At 39.9% G+C, this 7,978-nt stretch overlaps 1 pseudogene; it reads right to left on the bottom strand.

Moving 5' to 3' along the window:
* Nucleotides 1-407: 407 nt before the first annotated feature.
* LOC129051707 (uncharacterized) lies at nucleotides 408-3,906 on the bottom strand (annotated as a pseudogene).
* Between the last annotated feature and the right edge of the window lie 4,072 nt (nucleotides 3,907-7,978).

Below are 7,978 nucleotides of genomic sequence, written 5' to 3'. Positions count from 1 at the left end.
CCCACTGACTCAAATGTTAATCTCCTTTGGCAACACCCTCACAGACAAACCCAGGATCAATACTTTGTATCCTTCAATCCAATCAAGTTGCCCCTCAGTTTTAACCATCAAAAGTCCACCCCTTGTCAACTTGAACCCATACACATCTCCTGAGATCATAATCTTCAAATAAAGACAATAATAAGATTATAATTGCACCTAACATAATACAACTATCCTTCATATAACTGGAAATGCACCAATCCCCAACTCAAATACTATTACGTAAAGTTAACAATACTTAAATGCTGAAGTGAAGTCAATAAATGTATGTCAAATGATAAAGAAGAAAGGAAATAAAAAGAAGATATTTTCTTAGTACAAGTGTATACATGCACAAACACGTTTTGAACCAAAGGAGGAAATACTCATGACAATTGCAGTCCTCATTTCCGCACCTGGTCACGAGGTTGTAGCTGGTATTGATGACTACCTTCTTCTACTACCCATTCTGTATTCCCTTTGCCGTCAGCAAGCACCTCAGCAGGTCCTGGTTTTTTTCCTGGTGAAGTGACCCAAACCTTCATTCGTGAAGGGTCTGGACCATTTGTAGTCCTGCCTGGATTGGGCTGTTGTAGTTTCCTATTGACCTTAATCACAGTGCATGGTAATACTAAGAGATGCCCTAAGAGATCTCCTATATTCCATACATGTTCTTCCTTACCTCCATTGTGGAGTAGTAGACTGATTTCATCTTGATAATCTGGGTCAATCACCCCAGCCTACACTGTTACCCCCTTCTTAGCCTTAAGTCTGACTTAAAGATAGGAGGAGCCCAGAGTGTCCACGTGGCAATCTTAATTTCCAGTTTAATGGAATTGTTGTTGTGTCTCCTGGTGGCAGCTTTCCTCCCTCCAGAACTAAGACCTCTAGTCCAGCAGACTGTAATGTTGTGGGAAAAGGAATCAAAAATTTTGTTAGTGGTCACTAGGGGTGATGGTGAGTGGTGCCACTTCCACTTCCATCCCTTGATTCCTAGACCCATGAATTTTGGCTATGGGAGAAACAGTACCATATATTGGACACTGATTCAGAATGTACAAGGCCTTCTGGAGAAATTTGCCCCAGCCCTGCCAAGTATCATCACCTAGTTGGCACTGTAATTGTGATTTCGAAAGGCCATTCCACCATTCTATCCATCCAGCTGCTTCAGTATGATGGGAAACATGGTAAGACCAGTGAATTCCCTGAGCATGAGACCACTGACGCACTTCTTTAGCCATAAAGTGAGTGTCTTGGTCAGAGGCAATATTGTGTGGAATACCATGATGGTGGATAAGGCATTCCATGAGTCCATAGGTGGTAGTCTTGGCAGAAGCATTCCATGCAGGATAGGGAAACCCATATCTGGAGGAAGCGTCTATTCCAGTAGGGACAAACCTCTGCAATTTCCATGATGGAAAAGATCCAATACAATCAATCTGCCACCAGGTAGCTGGCTGATCACCCCGAGGAATGGTGCCATATTGAAGGCTCAGCATTGGTCTCTGCTGCTGGCAAACTGGGCACTCAGCAGTGCCCATATCCAAGTCAGCCTTGGTGAGTGGAAGTCCATGTTGCTGAGCCCATACGTAACCTCCATTCCTGCCACCATAGCCACTCTTTTCATGGGCCCACTGAGTGATGACAGGGGTGGCCCGAGAAAGAGGTTGAGTGGTGTCCATGGAACAGGTCATCCTACCCACTTGATTATTAAGATCCTTCTCTGCTGAGGTCACCCGTTGGTGAACATTCACATGAAATGCAAATATCTTCACAGTTTTTGGCCACTCAGAGAGGTCCATCTACGTACCTCTTCCTCGTATTTCTTTGTCACCAATTTTCCAATCATGCTTATTCCAAGTCCCTTACTATCTAGCCAAACCTTGGCTACAACCCATGAATTAATATATAATTGCACATCTGGCCATTTCTCCTTCCATGGAAAGGGCACAACCAGGTGCACTACTCAAAGTTCTGCCCACTGGGAAGATCTCCCTTCACCACTGTCCTTCAGGGATGTCCTGGAAAGGGGCTGTAGTGCTGCAGCTGTCCACTTTTGTGTGGTGCCTGCATATCGTGTGGAACCATCTGTGAACCAGGCCCTAGTCTTCTCTTCCTCTGTCAACTGATCATAGGGAACTCTTCGTGAGGCCTTCTCTGCAGGCTGGAGGAGAGAAGGCAGGAGTGGAGACCATGGGCATTTGAGCCACTTCCTCATGTAAGTTACTTGTGCCTTCAGAACCTGCTCGAGCCTGATCATGTATATACCACTTCCGTTTGATAATGGAATGCTGCTGTGCACAACCCACTTTATAGCTAGATGGATCAGAAAGCACCCAGTTCATGATAGGCCATTCAGGTCGCATGGTGACTTGATGACCCGTAGTCAAACATTCAATTTCCACCAAAGCCCAGTAACAGGCCAAGAGCTGTCTCCCAAAAGGAGAGTGGTTATCTGCAGAAGATGGCAGGGCCTTGCTCCAAAATCCTAGAGGCCTCCCATGATTCACTTATGGGAGGCTGCCAAAGGCTCCAAACAGCATCCCTATCGGCATGCCACTGACACCTCAAGCACCATTGGATCTGCTGGGTCATGTGGCCCAAGTGGCGGAGCAGCTTGCCCAGCAGCCTGGACCTATTGCAGAGCCTTCTCCTCTTCTGGATCCCGCTCAAAACTGGCAGCCTTTGGGTCACTTGATAAATGGGCCAGAGTAATACACCCAAATGAGGAATGTGTTGCCTCCAAAATCCAAATATGCCCACTAGGTATTGTGCCTCTTTCTTGGTTGTAGGAAGGGCCAAATGCAGCAACTTATCTTTTACCTTAGAAGTAGTATTTCAACAGGTCCCACAACACTGGACCCCTAGAAATTTTACAGAGGTAGAAGGTCCCTGAATTTTAGGGATGCAAATGTCTCACCAATAGTTCAGTGTGTTTGCTACTTCTTGCTCACTGGATCCAATCAGCATAATGCTGGATCCAATCAGCATAATGTCATCAATGTAATGAACCAGTGTGATATCTTATGGAACTGAAAAGCAATCAAGGTCTCTCTGAATAAGATTATGGCACAAAGCTGGAGAGTTGATATACCCCTGAGGTAGGACAATAAAGGTACATTGCTGGCCTTGCTAGTGGGAGGCAAATTGCTTCTGCTGGGCCTTAAGGACAGGAATGGAGAAAAAGGCATTTGCCAAGTCAATGGCTGCATACCAGGTACCAGAAGATGTGTTAATTTGCTCAAGCAATGAAACCACATCTGGTACAGCAGCTGGATTTGGAGTCACCACTTGGTTAAGCTTACGATAGTCTAGTGTCATTCTCCAAGATCCATCTGTCTTCTGCACAGGGCAAATGGGGGAGTTGAATGGGGATGTGGTGGAAATCACCACCCCTGCATCTTTCAAGTCCTTGATGGTGGCACTAATCTCCCCAGTCCCTCCAGGGATGTGATATTCTTCTTGATTTACCATTTTTCTAGGTAGAGGCAGCTCTAGTGGCTTCCATGTGGCCTTTCCCACCATAATAGCCCTCACCCTACCAATCAGGGAGCCAGTGTAGGTGTTCTGCCAGCTGCTAAGTATGTCTATGCCAATTATGCACTCTGGCACTGAGGAAGTGACCACAGGATGAGTCCAGGGACCTACTGGATGCACTGTAAATCAGACTTAGGCTAAACCTTCATTAATTACCTGACCTCCATAAGCCCCTACTTTAACTGGAGGGTCACAATGACATTTTGGGTCCCCTAGAATCAACGTCAGCTCAGAGCCAGTGTCCAGTAGTCCCTCAAATGTCTGATTATTTCCCTTTTCCCAGTGCACAGTTACCCTGGCAAAAGGCTGGAGGTCTCCCTGGTGAAGGATGGGAGGAAGACTCACCATATAAATTGTTGGTAGTGTAGTGGGATCCTTCTTCAAGGGGACCCAGCCTCCCCTTCATTCAAAGGGTTCTGGGTCAGTAAACTGGCTCAAGTCTGGAAATTGATTGAGGGGCCATAATTCTCTGTGTTTATAATTCAAATTAGTTTTCTGTCCATTCAACCTGGTTTTCCGCTTGTATAAATTAAGTAGGAATGCAGTAGGCTTCCTATCAATTTCACTTCTAGAAATACCATGATTAATTAGCCAATGCCAGAACTCTACATGTCAGACTATTTTAATTGCCACTTTGCTTTGCCTCTGCTGTCCTTTACGGTAGCTACACTCACCCTGCCTTTGATGTTTGCATGCTGCCACTTGGCCCCTGCCACCTCGAGATCCAATTATTCCCATTGTATTTAAATTTTGCAGTTGAGTGACTGCAGTTTCCACTGTTAAATCTGACATACAGAGAAGAGCAATTACAGGGCTCTTCAAAGATGCAGGTGCTGCCCTTACAAATCTATTTTAAAAGGCATTGGTCAAGAATATATCTTCTGGACTAATCTACTCCACCATCTAAATCTCCCTAAGCCTTTGGATCCCTTCCTCTACATTAAACTTAGGGAGATCGGGCATTTCTGGCTTGCTCACAGTGGGCCATCTTTTAATCCATATTTCAGCTAACCAAGAAAATAAAGTAATTGAATCTTTTTTAACTCCCCAAGCTGCAACATTAAATGCAGACTCCCTCCTTAGTGGGCCCAAATCAATAAATTCAGCCTGATCCAACTCTATATTCCTTCCACCATTATCCCACTCCCTTAATATCCATTCCCATGCCTGTTCTCCAGATTTCTGTTTATATAAATTAGAAAACTCAAGCAGTTCCTTTTGAGTGTAGTGCTCCTCCTCATGGGTCACACTCTCAACCTCATCTCTGGGGGCCCACCAAGACTTTAGTCTAGTTATAGGTCTAGAAGCAAACAGGAGTGTTGGGGGTGGCTCCTGAGGAGAATCAACATTATCTGGCCTGGCAACTGCCTCAGGGAAGGCCATCACTGTTGCCTCAGGCAGCGCAGGGTTTATCTCCTCAAATGTGGAAAGGCTGAGGGCAGCATGGGTTGGGGAGAGGATGTTGCTACTACTGGGGATCGGGAAGCTGTTTCTTCTGGCAAAAAAGGTTAATCAGACCTTACAAACTTAGTGTCTCCAGCTTCATCACGGTTTTCCCACATGTCCCCATTCCAAGTTGCAGGGTCCCTTTCTTTTCCAATCAATGCCCTCACTTTAACAGTAGACACCTGGTGGGGCTGTGCATGCACCTTTCATTGCAGGTCAGCCACCCACATGATAAGAGCTTATGTCTGTTTTCCCAAAACTTCAGCTCTTTCTCTACAGGAGATAAGACTCTCACTCAGGGCAATCTTAGCAGATTTGAGGCTCAGTATCTGCTTCTGAAGCTGGGAGATAGAATTCATCATTTTCTTTCATCACTTTGTCCACTGAACTTAGGAGCAACCAACTAACTTCATTATGTTCCTTGGTTCTCCACACAAGATCAAAGGTATTATAACCAGTGAAAGAATTCCATTCTTAATATTCTGTTCCTCTAGAACCACTCCTGATACCAAAATCTGTATTAGTCAGGGTTCTCTAGAGGAACATAACTAATAGAATATATATATTCCTTTATACATACATATATGTGTGTGTGTGTGTGTGTGTATATATGTATATGGGAGGTTATTAAGTATTAACTCACATGATCACAAGGTCCCACAGTAGGCCGTCTACAGGCTGAGGAACAAGGAGAGCCAGTCCAAGTTCCAAAACTGAAGAACTTGGAGTCCAATGCTCAAAGGAAGGAAGGATCCAGCACAGGAGAACGTTGCAGGCTGGGAGGCTAGGTCAGTCTCTCTTTCATACTTTTCTGCCTGCTTATATTCTAGCCGCACTGGCAACTGATTAGATTGTGCCCACCTAGATTAAGAGTGGATCTGCCTCTCCCAGTCCACTGACTCAAATTTTAATCTCATTTGGAAACACCCTCACAGACACACCCAGGATCAATACTTTGTATCCTTCAATCCAATCAAGTTGATGCTCAGTATTAACCATCACAGCATTCTAAGTCACAGGATGAAATAGGAGATCAGCACAAGATACAGGTCACAAAGACCTTGCTGATAAAAGGATGCAACAAAGAAGCCAGCCAAAACTCACCAAAACCAAGATGGCAATAAAAGCGATCCCTGATGGTCATCCTCACTGCCCATATGTATATGTTAATTATAATACATTCGCATGCTAAAAGATACTCCCCACCAGAGCCATGACAATTTACAGATGCCATGGCAGCATCAGGAAGTTACCCTATATGGTCTGAAAGGGGAGGAACCTTCTTTTCTGGGAATTGCCCAACCCTTTCCCAGAAAACTCATGAATAATCCACCCCTTGTTTGCATATAATCAAGAAATAACCATAAAAATAGCCAACCAGCAGGCCTTGGGGCTGCTCTGCCTATGGAGTAACCATGCTTTATTCCTTTACTTTCCTAATAAACTTGTTTTCACTTTACTCTATGGATTCACCTTGAATTCTTTCTTACATGAGATCCAAGAACCCTCTTTTGGGGTCTGGATTGTGACCCTTTTCCCGTAACAGAATCATAATGTGCATTTTAACAAACATAATTTTCATGTGGAAAAAAACTAAGTTTTGATAAGAATTTACTATAAAGTTTGGAATAATCTGTATTTTTTTTTCAGTGTATGCTAAAACCTACAGAGCTATGAAAGAGATACTGGAGGATAAAATGTCCCTGTGGGTAAGATGGTTAAAATTGAAAAGAAGTTAAACCAATTTAGTTTACATAGAGCTTTTTGGAGACTGTTCTGCTAAGCTGCACTTAAACTCTACAAAGAGGAGATACAGTATGTAGTGTACTCCTATAATTTTCACCTGTGCTATTATTGTTACAGAGCAGCTTTTGGGACTATTGTTTGGTTTGCTACAAACTACTTGGTGTATTGTAGTAAGTACATAGGATTTTAGCAGAAAAAGAAGACAATACTGACTTCATTTCCAAAAGAAAACTATTGAACTGTAAGTTCAATAGTTTTCTATTGAACTATATATATCAGTTATAGATATATAATGTGTATAACTATATATACTTATACATACTCATATATAATATATACATTATATATACTATGTATATACATTATATATACTATATATAACTATATATGTATATATACTATATATAACTATATATGTATATATAATTATATATATAGTTATATACATTACATAAATATATGTATATATGTGTGTGTATATATACACTATATGTATATATGTGTATATATATACACTGTATGTATATATGTGTGTATATATACACTGTATGTATATATGTGTGTATATATATAATTATATATATTACTATATAATATAATATATATTATATATTATATTACTATATGTATATAGTATATATACATAATATATATATTTATATATATATTAATTATTATATATCATATATATTATATATAGTATATATTATAATATATAATATTATATATAATAATTATATATAATTATTATATATAATTATATATATAATATATATATTATTATATAATGTATATTATATATAATAATTAATATATATAAATATATATTATGTATATATACTATATACATATAGTAATATAATATATATTTATATATTATATGTAATAGAATAGAATATATATTTATATATAATATGTAATATAATATAATATATATTATATATTATATATAATATATAATATGTAATATAATATAATATATAATATGTAATATATAATAACATATATACATATAGTGTATATATATACACACATATATACATATAGTGTATATATATACACACATATATACATATATATAATTATATATATACATATAGCAAAAAACAATTTTTATATATATATAAAATTATGCTCACTATGACCTGGAGGAACCAGAAAGTTTACAGTTTAATTTATAACATAAGTTCATATAAATTGCATAAAACCTTAAACTACAAATTTTCTT

This window comes from Pongo abelii, chromosome 17, assembly GCF_028885655.2.
Source record: "Pongo abelii isolate AG06213 chromosome 17, NHGRI_mPonAbe1-v2.0_pri, whole genome shotgun sequence".
In the NCBI taxonomy this organism is placed as follows: Eukaryota; Metazoa; Chordata; class Mammalia; order Primates; family Hominidae; genus Pongo; species Pongo abelii.
Note: the sequence above shows the minus strand (reverse complement) of the source record. Positions and strands in the feature narration are given on the sequence as shown.